This window comes from Cydia pomonella, chromosome 1 (genome assembly GCF_033807575.1).
Source record: "Cydia pomonella isolate Wapato2018A chromosome 1, ilCydPomo1, whole genome shotgun sequence".
In the NCBI taxonomy this organism is placed as follows: domain Eukaryota; kingdom Metazoa; phylum Arthropoda; class Insecta; order Lepidoptera; family Tortricidae; genus Cydia; species Cydia pomonella.
Window position 1 is genome coordinate 45,209,061 of NC_084703.1, and position 16,192 is coordinate 45,225,252.

At 39.2% G+C, this 16,192-nt stretch overlaps 1 protein-coding gene across 1 annotated transcript in view; it reads right to left on the bottom strand.

Moving 5' to 3' along the window:
- Positions 1–15,410, bottom strand: part of LOC133524859 (uncharacterized) — a 215,128-nt gene extending 199,718 nt beyond the window's left edge. The window contains exon 1 of the mRNA XM_061861009.1: positions 14,658–15,410. The gene's annotated coding sequence lies outside the window, so the exon portion shown is untranslated. The remainder of the gene's footprint in view (positions 1–14,657) is intronic.
- Between the last annotated feature and the right edge of the window lie 782 nt (positions 15,411–16,192).

Below are 16,192 nucleotides of genomic sequence, written 5' to 3' on the forward strand. Positions count from 1 at the left end.
ATCGCTCTGTCGTTTTAGCATCAGAGATATAAAACAGAGCGAAGCTCTCCGTTCCAGCTTGGGGGAAAAATGCTGTTGTATCCGCATGTTCTCCTCTGCAAGTCCCAATTGGCAATATTTTGACGATTCTCGTGAAATTTTCTGAGCAGATATAGATAGATTTAGACTTCCTTATTTCACGATTTACTATAAATTTGTTACATTCGTCAAAAGTATGTTTATCTCATGATCGTCAAACATTACAAGTAAATTGAAAATAATAAAATTAATTGTGTCTCCCAGTAGGGATCGTCATGTACAAATTAAAATATGTCAAACAATTGAATATAAACCAATTTATCATTAAAGTCGATGTCAACGTAAATAATTTGCTCGTTAAAATGTCAAATAATAATAAATAATATGACCTCGGTCTCTTTAAAGCAAGAGTGAATAGGCTACTACTGAACCGGTGTGCTCCATCTTAGGCCCTGTCTTCACTTTCCATCAGGTGTGACTAGAGCCAATCGTCGATCAGGTTTTTAATAAAAAAAAAATAAAGATAAAAATATCATCAAAGAACAATATGTCAGGTTTAGTAGGATAGTTTGATAAAAATTATTTGACGGTCCGTTTTTTGATTTTGACTAAGTTCAAAATGGCGAAAATTTGAATAAAGAACTTAAGAGGGAAGTATACCACGTGCTAGTATACAAAAAAGAAAACGTTTTTCAGTACAATGGCCCTTTAAATTTTCAACATACTAGGTCGGTAAATTCGCGCCATAATATATGTACCTACTGTAAAATATATTTAACGTGTAAATATGACTCTGGCAATAACGTAAATACGTATATTATTATAGTTGACTTGAATATATATGTCTTTAGTAGGTAAATACTATATATGTCTGAAACCATTTAGCATTTTGTATTATAGTTTCTAGCTGATAATTCCTAGATGATAAAATTTCCTAAGGAACCGATTGTCCCCAGTTTCCCCTAACCACCTGCCAAACATGTGTTATAATGTCATTAGTTTTGACGCGCGGGGCTATTAGAGACCCTGGGGCTAATGGGAACTAACACGATTATATCAGATTATTTCATAATAGTCGAAACAAGCGTTTTACAAAATTATAAAGCATTTTTTAGTTTTTTACGGTAGTTTAAATATAGGGAGTAGCTTAGGTATAATCCTAGATAAATAGGGTAGCTCCTTAAGAGCCCTTAATCCTTGGAGCGTTCTCCGATTTCACGAAATAACGCTCGATAGATGGCGTTGGCGCTCGGTACGCGAGCGCCGGCAACGCGACGCGCGTTTCAATGCAGACTAGAATAATCTTGATAGTTTTCAATATCATTTCAAGCAACATTAATTTTAGTGTCATATGATATCATATGGGCACTCTTTATTTTATTGTATATGCACAGTAGTTTTTTTTTATGTACACTACTACTAAGTGTACAGACTACAGAGTGTACTATAACCCTTGCTCTTTATTCTGTCTCTTTCACACCAATGGAAAATGAAGAAGTTACTAAATGACTGCAGGTATAAATAAAGTATATTAGTGCGATAGAGAGACAGATAGTGTTTCGTTGTCGTATCGTAAACGATTGGCATGTTTTTTTTTTTTTTTTTATTTTATTTTATTGGAGAAACAACAGAAGCAAGTACAATAATAGTATAAGTGATAAGTTATACATTGCAATAGACGTGCACCTACCTCCTAAAAACGCTCTCACTAAGAACTATATATAATATAGGTAAGGTAATGCTACAGTAAACTATGCTAAACTTAACGCGCTCTAGCGACTAGATGGCAATGATACAAATTGTACGAAGACACTAAGTTGTCTCACCTAGTATTTCAAGGATTTGTTTTTTGAAACTTACTCTACTTGTATTGAAAATGTCTGCGGCCGTGAACATTTTATTGTATGAATTGCAAAGACGGCGCAAAGGTGCGCGTATCCCAGCGTTAGTTGAGCAAGTCGGGACGGCGAACAAGGCTTTAGAACGGGCAGTGCTGCGTGAGGGGACCCTAAAGCGTATGTTGTCAAGCAGCTCCGGGCAGTCGTACTTATCACGGCAAATGTTGTGGAGAACCAACATATCAGAACACGTGCGCCTTGACTCCAGGGAGGGTAACTTATAATGTTTCAATAATTTACAGTAGGACATACGTTTGCCAGTTAGGCGTCTATGTGTAGCCCGCAAAAACTTTTTTTGGACCATTTCAATTGCTTTCGAATACTTGGAATAAAAAGGGTTCCAAACAATTGAGGCATATTCCAAATGAGGTCTAACAAGAGCTTTGAATAATAGAATGTACGTGGATGACTTTTTAAACACTTTTGCTGTTCTTAAAACAAATCCTAACATTTGGTATGCTTTAGAGATAATTCGTTCTATATGACTGTTAAAATCAAGTTTATTGTCAAATAATATTCCTAAGTCTCGTACAGATGACACCTTTGTGATGGGTGCGATACCAATCCTGTATTCAGAGTCAATTACTCTTTTTTATTTTTCGTAAAACACATGTGCAAACATTTATCACCCGCTAGTTGAAGTTTATTTTTATGGCAGTACGAAGTAAAGTTGTTGATGTCATCTTGAATTGAGTAAATGTCATTATGAGATTTTACTGATTTAAATATTTTTAAGTCGTCTGCAAACATTAGAATACTACAGTTATTGAAACACTCCTTTATATCATTTATAAAAATTATGTACAACAAAGGACCCAAAATGGACCCTTGAATTACCCCAGAAGGTACAGTTGTGGAGTCAGACCTAAACCCATTCACGGTAATGACTTGGGATCTGTTAGAAAGGTACGACACGAACCAACGTAGGAGGTTTCCCCGGATGCCATTGTAAGCCAGTTTTTCCAGAAGCAATAAATGGTCCACCTTGTCAAAAGCTTTTCTGAAATCAGTGAATATCACGTCAACCTGTGCTCTTTTATCCATAGATTCTAGTAGGTAGTTCGTGTAAAGTGTAAGATTAGTGATTGTAGATTTACCTTTCATGAAACCATGCTGCTCAGGGATTATAGCATTAACAAGCGAGGGATACAAAAGGTCATGTATTAAGCTCTCGAATACTTTAGGGATGCAAGATTGCACTGATATAGGTCGATAATTAGTAATATCAGCACGTGACCCATTTTTATGAATTGGTGTGACATAAGAAGTTTTCCACTGCTCTGGAAAGATGCCTAAACTTAGGCATTTATTAAATATGATGTATAACGGATTAGTAAGCGCCTTGGCAGAGTTTTTAATAAGTATAGGGCTGATTTTATCAGGACCGATTCCCTTATTTGTGTCGACTTTTAAGAGTTTCTTAAAAATATATGATTGCTTAATATATAAATTTGATAAGTTAGGTGCTCCCTCTCGCTGTGGTAGATTGGTCAGAACGTCATAGTTTATGTTGCCCTTAGGCTCAAATACAGAAAAAAAGAACTTAGAGAATAGATCTACAATTTGTTTAGGTGTTGATGCAAATTCATTATCATGAAACATAGTTTCGGGATAGCTAGACAAGCTTTTTTTTTGAGATGACACATAGGACCAAAATGCCTTGATATTACGTTTTAAAGAATTTTCCGTGTTAGCAGTAAAGGTATTAAAACATTCTACCATTAATATTTTACAGCGAGTGCGAAGAAGTGAGTATTCTTGATAATCGGCGAGCGATTGATAGATCTTCCATTTGCGCCAAACTCTTATTTTCCTATTTAAAGTGCTAATAAGTGCCGTGGAGAACCATTTTGGATATTTAGAGTTTTTTATGTGTTTAAGTGGGATTAATTTGTCAATAACATCAAACAGTAAATTGTAGAATCGCCCTACCGCCTGGTCCGGTTGTAAGTTATTTAATTCAATGTTGGCCACACACTTGCTTAGTGCCTAGCCAAAATACCAATCGTTTGCGTATATTAGTGCGATAGAGAGAGAGTAGTGTTTCGTCGTCGTATCGTAAACGATTGGCATGTTGGCTACGCACCCATGATACCTAGCCAAGAAGCCAATCGATTGCGCATATTAGTGCGACAGAGAGACAGATAGTGTTTCCTTGTCGTATCGTAAACGTTTGGCATGTTGGCTACGCACCCATGCTGCCCAGCCAAGATGCCAATCGTTTGTGCATATTAGTACGAGAGAGAGACAGATAGTGTTTCGTTGTCGTATCGATTGGCATGGTGGCTACGCACCCATGCTGCGTAGTCAAGATGCCAATCGTTTGCGCACATTAGTGCTATAGAGTTTCAGTGTTATTTGAAATCACGTTAGGGTTTGTATTATTATTTTTGACCCGAATGAAGTCCATCCAGGTTCTTATGATGGAGTCAGGAGTTGGTCACCAGAACTCCTAATCTACTCATTATAATTCCATCGTGCTTGGGCTCAAAAGATTTGCCCTGACGAACACCATCGATCTAGATGAGGTCCAGGGTCTCATGACGGAGTCAGGAGTTGGTCACCAGAACTCCCCAGAACTCCTAATCTACTCATCATAACTCCATCGAGTTTGGGCTCAATAGATTTACCCTGATGAGCACCATCAATCTAGATGAAGTCCAGGGTCTCATGATGGAGTCAGGAGTAGGTCACTAGAACTCCTAATCTACTCATTATAATTCCATCGTATTCGAGCTCAATAGATTTGCCCTGACGAGTACCATCGATCTAAATGAAGTCCAGGGTCTCATGGTGGAGTCAGGAGTTGGTCATCAGAACTCCTAATCTACTCATTATAATTCCATCGTGTTTGGGCTCAAAAGATTTGCCCTGACGAGTACCATCGATCTAGATGAAGTCCAGGGTCTCATGATGGAGTCAGGAGTTGGTCACCATAATTCCTAATCTACTCATCATAACTCCATCGTGTTTGGGCTCAATAGATTTGCCCTCACGAGCACCATCAATCTAGATGATGTTCAGGGTCTCATGATGGAGTCAGGAGTTTGTCACTAGAACTCCTAATCTATTCATTATAATTCCATCGTGTTTGGGCTCAAAAGATTTGCCCTGACTAGTACCATCGATCTAGATGAAGTCAGGAGTTGGTCACCAGAACTCCTAATCTACTCATTATATTAATGGACAGCGATCACCGGGGTCATTGGTCTCTATGGGTGTACCACAGGGGTCAATATTGGGACCTTTCCTGTTCCTTATCTACATAAATGACTTGCCATTCCTTGTAAAGACCCACCATGATATAGTATTGTTTGCAGACGACACTTCACTTATTTTCAAAGTCAAACGACAGCAACAAGCTTACAATGATGTAAACGATGCTATTTCAAAAGTAGTAAATTGGTTCAATGTTAATAATTTATTGTTAAATGAGAATAAGACTAAATGTATTAAGTTTGTCACTAGTAATGTAAGGCATGTAAAAACAAGTGTCATTGTGAAGGATGAGGAATTGGAATTAGTTGATAGTACAGTTTTTCTTGGTATAACTTTAGATTCTAAACTCCAGTGGGGTCCCCATATTGCTACTCTTTCGAATAGACTGAGTTCTGCAGCTTTTGCAGTAAGCAAAATCCGTCAGTTAACTGATGTCAAAACAGCTCGATTAGTATATTTTAGTTACTTCCATAGCATTATGTCATATGGTATTTTACTGTGGGGTGGTGCTTCAGATATAAATACCATTTTTGTTCTGCAGAAGAGGGCTATTCGAGCAATATATAAAATGAACCATAGAGACTCACTGAGAGATAAATTTAAGGAAATTGACATCATGACAGTGCACTGTCAATACATTTATGAGAATATTCTGTATGTGCATAAAAATATTGCCGATTTTAAGAAAATTGTGACATTCATAATATTAATACTAGAAATAAACATAAGTTCGCCGTGCCCTTCACTCGGCTCCATAAAATTAAAAAATCATTCATGGGTAATTGTGTGAGATTTTATAATAAACTTCCAAACCATATTACTGAGTTACCAATTAATAAATTTAAGAATCATGTAAAGCGTAAACTTATTTCTAAAGCTTATTATACCACACAAGACTACATGAATGATAAAACAACGTGGGATTAATTGTGATTCGAAATGATTAATTATTTATTATATTTGAATAATGATGATGAAATGGATATTCCAATGCATGTATTTCCTTTGTTGTTTTTATTATATTTGTTTGACATTTAGAATTTATTCTAGAAACAATCTAGACTAGTATTTTTTATACATTTTTTTTTGCATGACTATATTTTGTGAAAGTTTTAGTATTAAATTTGATCTATGAATTATATTCATTAGTATTATATATGGAATAATATTTACAACATCAATAAATTGCTCTGATAATTAGATTAAGATAATTATATGTAATACTGTCTTACTATTCATAAGTGCTTGTTGCTAGGCCTACATGAATAAAGTATATTTGAATTGAATTGAATTGAATTGAATTATAATTCCATCGTGTTTGGGCTCAAAAGATTTGCCCTGACGAGTACCATCGATCTAGATGAAGTCCAGGGTCTCATGATGGAGTCAGGAGTTGGTCACCATAATTCCTAATCTACTCATCATAACTCCATCGTGTTTGGGCTCAATAATTGCCCTCACGAGCACCATCAATCTAGATGATGTTCAGGGTCTCATGATGGAGTCAGGAGTTGGTCACTAGAACTCCTAATGTACTCATTATAATTCCATCGTGTTTGGGCTCAAAAGATTTGCCCTGACGAGTACCATCGATCTAGATGAAGTCCAGGGTCTCATGATGGAGTCAGGAGTTGGTCACCAGAACTCGTAATCTATTTATCATAACTCCATCGTGTTTGGGCTCAATAGATTTACTCCGACAAGCACCATCAAATTACCATTATGATGAATAGATTAGGAGTTCTGGTGACCAACTACTGAGTCCATCATGAGACCCTCGACTTAATCTAGATCGATGGTACTCGTCAGGGCAAATCTTTTGAGCCCAAACACGATGGAGTTATGATGAATAGACTAGGAGTTCTGGTGATCAACTCCTGAGTCCATCATGAGACCCTGGACCTGATCTAGATTGAGGGTGCTCGTCAGGGCAACTCTATTGAGCCCATACACGATGGAGTTATGATGAGTAGATTAGGAGTTCTGGTGACCAACTCCTGACTCCATCATGAGACCCTGGACCTCATCTAGATCGATGGTGCTCGTCAGGGCAAATCTTTTGAGCCCAAACACGTTGGAATTATAATGAGTAGAATAGGAGTTCTAGTGACCAACTCCTGACTCCATCATGAGACCCTGGACTTTATCTAGATTGATGATGCTCGTCAGGGCAAATCTATTGAGCCCAAACACGATGAGGTTATGATGAGTAGTTTAGGAGTTCTGGTGACCAACTCCTGACTCCATCATGAGACCCTGGACCTCATCTAGATCGATGGTGTTCATCAGGGCAAATCTATTGAGCTCAAACACGATGGAGTTATGATGAGTAGATTAGGAGTTCTGGTGACCAACTCCTGACTCCATCATGAGACCCTGGACCTCATCTAGATCGATGGTGCTCATCAGGGCAAATCTTTTGAGCCCAAACACGTTGGAATTATAATGAGTAGATTAGGAGTTCTAGTGACCAACTCCTGACTCCATCATGAGACCCTGGACTTTATCTAGATTGATGATGCTCGTCAGGGCAAATCTATTGAGCCCGAACACGATGAGGTTATGATGAGTAGATTAGGAGTTCTGGTGACCAACTCCTGACTCCATCATGAGACCCTGGGCCTCATCTAGATCGATGGTGTTCATCAGGGCAAATCTATTGAGCCCAAACACGATGGAGTTATGATGAGTAGATTAGGAGTTCTGGTAACCAGCTCCTGACTCCATCATGAGACCCTGGACCTCATCTAGATTGATGGTGCTCGTCAGGGCAACTCTATTGAACCCAAACACGATGGAGTTATGATGAGTAGATTAGGAGTTCTGGTGACCAGCTCCTGACTCCATCATGAGACCCTGGACCTCATCTAGATTGAAGGTGCTCGTCAGGGCAACTCTATTGAGCCCAAACACGATGGAGTTATGATGAGTAGAGTAGGAGTTCTGGTGACCAACTCCTGACTCCATCATGAGACCCTGGACCTCATCTAGATCGATGGTGCTCATCAGGGCAAATCTTTTGAGCCCAAACACGTTGGAATTATAATGAGTAGATTAGGAGTTCTAGTGACCAACTCCTGACTCCATCATGAGACCCTGGACTTTATCTAGATTGATGATGCTCGTCAGGGCAAATCTATTGAGCCCGAACACGATGAGGTTATGATGAGTAGTTTAGGAGTTCTGGTGACCAACTCCTGACTCCATCATGAGACCCTGGACCTCATCTAGATTGATGGTGCTCGTCAGGGCAACTCTATTGAACCCAAACACGATGGAGTTATGATGAGTAGATTAGGAGTTCTGGTGACCAGCTCCTGACTCCATCATGAGACCCTGGACCTCATCTAGATTGAAGGTGCTCGTCAGGGCAACTCTATTGAGCCCAAACACGATGGAGTTATGATGAGTAGAGTAGGAGTTCTGGTGACCAACTCCTGACTCCATCATGAGACCCTGGACCTCATCTAGATCGATGGTGCTCATCAGGGCAAATCTTTTGAGCCCAAACACGATGGAATTATAATGAGTAGAATAGGAGTTCTAGTGACCAACTCCTGATTCCATCATGAGACCCTGGACCTCATCTAGATCGATGGTGTTCGTCAGGGCAAATCTTTTGAGCCCAAACACGATGGGATTATAATGAGTAGATTAGGAGTTCTGGTGACCAACTCCTGACTCCATCATGAGAACTTGGACTTCATCCGGGTCAAAAATAATAATGCAAACCCTAACGTAATTTCAAATGAAAATGCGTTTTTCAGAAAATCGCAGCCAAATAACACTAGACCTTACTCATAGTGTTGTGTTCCTGCCGGTGAGTAAGGTTGCCAGAGCTCAACGAGGGGCGGGAGGGGGTTAGGGTCGGCAACGCGCATGTAACTCCTCTGGAGTTGCAGGCGTACATATGCGGGCCGTACGCTTGTTTGCCACCGACTTAGTATTAAAAAAAAAGTAACACTGAAAATCCATAAATAAGCGAGTCTGTTAGGCATACTGTAAAAAATGAACTTTTATTAAGATTTTCTAATCGCTGTATATAGCACTTCTCGGAACTCCGTAGCTGATTACGATCGCAACGAATGCCTGACAATCGAGCACAGGTCCGTCCTCTAAGCGCGCTCCGCGCGGACTGAGAGCGGGGCGTCGCTGCTGCGTGATTTATACGTGTTTAAAAAAAATATAAATTTACGGCAATGTAGGTCCCATAGTTACGATTTTTTTTTTATAGGTTAACATAAAGTTACAGTTTGCTATAATATTATTATTAAAGCAAAATATGCGTACAATTTGCGGAAATAAAATATAATAAAACCCTGTTTTCGCCAAAAAAATGAAGAAAACTCGGAAGGTATTTTATCAGTTTTTTCAAATGAAGCTTCGATTGTTAATCATTCCAGCCCCTCGTACGAGATATGTTGAATCAAATTGTAGTCATTCATGTACCAAATGATTCTTGTTTATAGCAAAATTGAGAACCGAAACGCCACATCTCACTAGTACGGTCGCCAAATCTCAAAAGCCCTCTAGAAACACGATTTAATTGACTCGGCTCGGCCTTACCCACAACCGGTATCAATGTGTTCGGACAGTTCTCCTGATCACCGTACATGCGGTAGTAAAGCGGAAAAATGGTGGAGGGGATAGTAATGACGTCACAAAGATGGCGGCCGGACCTATTTTTTTTGGCGGTGTATCTCGAAAACCACTTAACCGATTTTAATCATCGAGGTGTCAAATAATAGCTTATATTATGGAGATTATTTCCTTTTCTACAAACATTTACGTGAAACCTATAGGAAAAAAAATAATCACAAAAAACAGTTTTTTTATAAAATTATTTTTTTTTATTTTGTAAAAATCTCCGTAAATATTAGCATTTCGCAAATTTTGTTTAATATAAAACATATTGCTTCATTATCAAGGAATATAATGAGCCTTAAAACATACAGATCGAGTAATAAACAATGAAGCTACACTCATTTATTTGCGCATGGGTAACGATAACTGGCTTTTACCGGTCGAAACTGTGGTGACTGTTACGATACGTATTGAATGGAATTTATAGAGTATCGGTTTTAATTACTGAAATTATAATGACAATTATAAAAACCAGACACAATAATGTTACCTTACTTCGACGTTTAGTCTCTTTTTTCGTCTTAATCATAGGTAGGTACATATTTCTTTTTACTTAAAAATTTTATACAGGGTGAACTTTTAACCACCAGTCATACTCTACGCAGCGACTTTATAGGTCATACTGAACAACTTTTACTATTAGTAGTCCCCAAGCCGCTCCGAGGCCAGATTTAATTGACTCAGCTCGGCCTTACCCACAACCGGTATCAATGTGTTCGGGCGTTTCTCCTGATCACCGTACATGCGGTAGTAAAGCGGAAAAATGGTGGGAGGGGATAGTAATGACGTCACAAAGATGGCGTCCGGACCTATTCTTTTTGGCGGTGTATCTCGAAAACCACTTAACCGATTGTATTCATCGAGGTGTCAACTAATAGCTTATATTATGGATATTATTTCCTTTTTACAAACATTTACGTGAAACCTATAGGAAAATAATAATCACAAAAAACATTTTTTTTTATACATTTGGTTTGTAGGTTTGTCTTATGTTTTAAAGCAGTAAAATCTTTCAAGTCGAAACACAGTATAAATATACATTTTGTTGTCTAATCTAAAAGTATGATGTTCATTGTTTAAGACTGATTAGTGATTACTGAATTAAATAACATGCTATTTCTTATTTTTGTTTTATTTTTTAAATCAGGTATTAATTTATTCACTATGTATCACTATACAGGCAAAATGTGTATCATAGTTGGTCTGTAAGTACTTACTACTTGTGTCGAATATAGGTATAAGATGAAATTTTAACCACCAGCCATACTCTGCGCAGTGACTTTACAGGTCATACTGAACAACTTTTATTATGGGACCAATGCCGAATCACGCAAGAAAATTTGGATCTGGAATGACACCCACTGGCTGTGCCCTACCACACAAAGCGAGATGACATTCACAATGCCCATACCTCTCTTTTGGACGTAGTTTAAGGACGTACCCGGGTCCATGACGCATGCTCGCCACACCGCTGCTTAAAATAAGCTGACGCACCGTAAATTGAATTGCGTAAAAATCGCAAAAAATATTACACGGAGATCTTATGGCAGACACCGTACCGGTGACGTAAAAGACGCAACTGTTTTGCGAACAAAAAAGATTCGCGTGAAGCACGTCACTGCGATTCCGTACCGTCACCGTTTTTTAAACAGCGGTGTGGGGAGCATGCGTCAAAAACGGTACGCATACGACGCGTCACTGCGATTCCGTATCGTGACCGTTTTTTAAGCTGCGGTCTGGTCGCACCTTGTATTGTATTGTATTGTATTGTATTCGGGCGATTTTTCCGCAACTCGACGACTTGCGCCTATTTTGCGTGATATGTTGGGGGTGGGCTAGTCCTGCCAGCCCAGCTCTTCGAGGAATCCTATCAAACCTTTGATGTTGAGTAGGACCTCGGGGAGGTCTCTCGGAGATCCGAGATGTTTAGCCCTGTATGGAGTCACTCCGCTGCATTCCAGCACCACGTGAGAGGCTGTTTCTTCTGTCTCCATGCAACCTCGGCACAGGGGACTGTCTGTGACACCTGTTGTGAAAAGATGTTTGTTAAATAGTCCATGACCTGTTATGACACTGGTTACCATACTCAGTCGGACCTTCTCTAGTTGCAGGAGCGCCCTTGTGAGTTTTCCGTTGATGCCAGGCATGGCTTCTTTTGCCTGTCTGCATCCAGTCTGGTTCAGCCAGTGTTCTGTGTGTAGTTTCCCTGTACGTGCCAGCAGCATTGAGCGTACCTTGCTAAATGGTATCGGAAGAATCGGTTCCGGACCAATCGCCCCCGCATTCGATCCTTGCCTGGCAAGCTCGTCCGCAGCATCGTTACCTCGGGATCCACTGTGTCCCTTGATCCATTGTAGGGTGATCTTGTTATTATGACATACCTCCATTAGTCGTTCGTGGCATTCGTGTATAAGTTTGGATGTAACTATATGGCTATTTAGAGCCATTAAGACTGCTCTACTGTCGGAGAGTATGCGGATGGAGGATCCTACTACCTTCCTTGCAGTGATGACAGCCGCCGCGTTTATGATGCCCATGCACTCAGCTTGGAATACCGAGTTATGGGCTCCTAGCGGAGTGGTGATCGACATGTTCAGGTCTTCTGAGAAGGTTCCAGAGCCCGATCCGCTGTCTGTTTTGGACCCATCAGTGAAGATTCTCAGCTCCCGGGGATTGAGTCCTTCATGATTGTCGTCCTCATATAACTGTATTTTGTACCTTTTATCGAAGATAGCTTGTTTGTGAATCCGGTCCGTGTCTGACCTAAGCACTGGAAATTCGTCATACACCTTTTCCAGGCATTTTGTGTGAAGAGCTCCTGTGATGTTAGACCATATCTTGAGGGTTCGCAACCTTACCGCTGAGAGACTGGCCTCTTGCTGTATGTGTAGGTGCAGCGGTGGAAGGTTTAGCATGACCTCCATGGCTGCAGTCGGGGTAGACCTCGTGCAGCCAGTGGTGGCCGCGCATGCGAGCCTTTGAAGTCTTTGTAGTTTGTCTCGTACGTTGCCTAGGTTTGTTCTTGGCCACCAAACCAGAGCACCGTAACAGAGTAAGGGGCGGATTATCGTCTTATAGAGCCAGAGGGTAATTTTCGGGTTGAGTCCCCACCTCTTACCAATCATCCTTCTGCACTGCCAGAAGACAACTCCCGCCTTGTCTATCCGTTTGTTGATGTGGTTGTTCCAATTGAGTTTATTGTCGAGAGTTAGTCCTAAGTACTTAACTTCATCGGACAGCTGTAGCTCAGTTTGGAAAAGTGTTGGTCTGGTAAAGTTGGTCGCACCTTTATATGGGACAGTCAAAATTTTTTTCGCGATTTCGGAATTGGTCCCATAGTAAAAGTTGTTAAGTATGACCTATAAAGTCGCTGCGCAGAGTATGACTGGTGGTTAAAAGTTCACCCTGTATAAAATTTTTAAGTAAAAAGAAATATGTACCTACCTATGATTAAGACGAAAAAAGAGACTAAACGTCGAAGTAAGGTAACATTATTGTGTCTGGTTTTTATAATTTTAATTATAATTTCAGTAATTAAAACCGATACTCTATAAATTCCATTCAATACGTATCGTAACAGTCACCACAGTTTCGACCGGTAAAAGCCAGTTATCGTTACCCATGCGCAAATAAATGAGTGTAGCTTCATTGTTTATTACTCGATCTGTATGTTTTAAGGCTCATTATATTCCTTGATAATGAAGCAATATGTTTTATATTAAACAAAATTTGCGAAATGCTAATATTTACGGAGATTTTTACAAAATAAAAAATAATAATTTTATAAAAAAACTGTTTTTTGTGATTATTTTTTTTCCTATAGGTTTCACGTAAATGTTTGTAGAAAAGGAAATAATTTCCATAATATAAGCTATTATTTGACACCTCGATGATTAAAATCGGTTAAGTGGTTTTCGAGATACACCGCCAAAAAGAATAGGTCCGGCCGCCATCTTTGTGACGTCATTACTATCCCCTCCACCATTTTTCCGCTTTACTACCGCATGTACGGTGATCAGGAGAACTGTCCGAACACATTGATACCGGTTGTGGGTAAGGCCGAGCTGAGTCAATTAAATCTGGCCTCGGAGCGGCTTGGCGACCGTACTACACTGCAAAATTTGGAAAAGACTCCCAAAAAACCTCATTAAAAAAGAGGTTTAAAAGAGAAAATGAAAATTTGAACTGTTGGAGCCGCTAGTTTAGGAAACGATTATTTAAGTACGTTATCAGTTTTTGAATAAATACTAATAGTTACGTCGTAATCTTGAATGAAAAAGGAAGCATTTTACAAAATACGCTCGTCTGTAGGAATAAGGACTCTTAACACAACAGATTTACATATGATGTAGTACATATGATGCTACTTTTCCGCACTAATTAACTGCGTAAATTAGCACATGTGTACGATACAAGTGCGAAAAATAGGAAAATCGAAACAAGTGGCGATAAATTAAAACACGACCGAAGAGAGTGTTTTAAATCGACACGAGTTGCGTAATGTACTACTTATTACTTAATTTGAGTATTACGCACACTAATCTAAAACACTGATAAGGATCCGTCGGTGGTTTTTTTGTTAAATATTTTTTGTACATGTTAAACAGCATAAAGCACAGCAAAAAATCTGAAATAAACAAAAAAATGCCGTAGATAAAGCCAAAGGCCAACACTTTTCAGCTTTTAACACAGCATGTAATACATCAAGTAAAATAGAAATCGCAATAGCCGCTTATAGCTTAAAAACACCATCAAAAACTCGCACAGCAAAACATCTTATTAGAATTTAACCGTTACCAGTTACACGCTCCGTTTCAACGCTTAAACTTTTCCGAATTCATAAAGTATTCCATTTTCAAATTAGATTAGATCGCTCACCTGTCAAGTTTCCACGGACTACCGCCAGCTTTGCGCCACTCAAACGTCCAGTCCGAATCGAAAGTGCCACTTACAATTCAAAACAAACCTCCGTTCAACATTTACAATCGAAAACCAAGAGCTCTTTTGTATCACGACCCAAGTTTTAGGCGGACTAAAATTGCAACAGAACTTTTCAACTTCAAAACTGCTTCATCACTTAATAACTTCACTGAAATCTGTATTAAAGTCACTGATCACTGTTGGCGGGATACTTGGGATATTTTTTGTTTTTAAACGCGTTCGGATAGATTGTAAATGAGCACGATCGCTTTGTCGTGAGCAGCCATGTCGAGTACAAGCGACCCGTGCGATGGTTATAACAGTACTGACTGAAGAAAAATGGCGAACCGAGCGAGCGGTCGTGGTTGGTCCGCTATCGGAGCGCACGGCGCCGTGCGGGCACAGAATAATGCTAACACAGACTGTTTAAACGCATTTTAGATTATACTATTTCTCAGACCCTATGTATTAAAATACACTGCTTTTCCTACCCCCTATGCCCCACAAGTCCACCGCTGTTTAATCTAAGAAAAAATGTAGGCTAAAATGCGTCAATAGCAGGTTAAATGAGGTCAATATTACGGCTTAAATCTCTTATACAAAGCTGTATGTAGTTGACTGCTAAAAGGGTGCCACTTAGACACATGAATTATACACAACGTTAAAAATAAATATAAGTAAAAGAAATGTTCCATAATTGAGGGGGTGTAATCACGAAAACTTACACAGTAATCCGTAAGCTTAGTACTATTAGTTATTCTGTGCCCCCATTTAGGTTTGTTAAGCGATGTCTTTAGGTGATGCAACTAGATTTCCATATGAGATGTGGTAGTGCATTTATAAGTCCCACTGCTGCACATATACCTAAACTAGAAGTCTAAGATGTACACTATCTAATTCTGTCGTTTTACCCACTTCTACGAGAGACATGCGATTCTCCGTTTTAAAAACCCCTGTACCTATTTTATAATGCAAGCGAAAGTCATAAATATGTTAGTAATAGTAGTAGTAGTAAAACACTTTATTGTACAAAAAGAAACATAAAACACACATCATTTGTACAAAGGCGAACTTATCGGTTTCAGGGATATCTTCCAGTTAACCTTTGAGCAATTGAGGAAGAATTGGAGAATTGGATTGGATATGTTTATTTTCCTTTAATAAAAACCCCTGAAATAACAGAGTTCCTTTTTTCTTTCCAAGTATAAGACTAGGATTACCTAGTACTTTAACAATCGCTCTCTGAACACGACATGAAAAAAGTTACCTAATTGCTAAAATAGTACATTACGATACAAGTGCGAAAAATAGGAAATTCGAAACGAGTGGCGATAAATTAAAACACGACCGAAGGGAGTGTTTTAAATCGACACGAGTTGCGAATTACCTATTCGCACATGTATCGTACAACGTTTTACAGTACATATGGCCCTTTAAATGTTCGACACAGTAACGTAATATGCTACTTCTCGCACTAGTGCTATAAAGTAGCC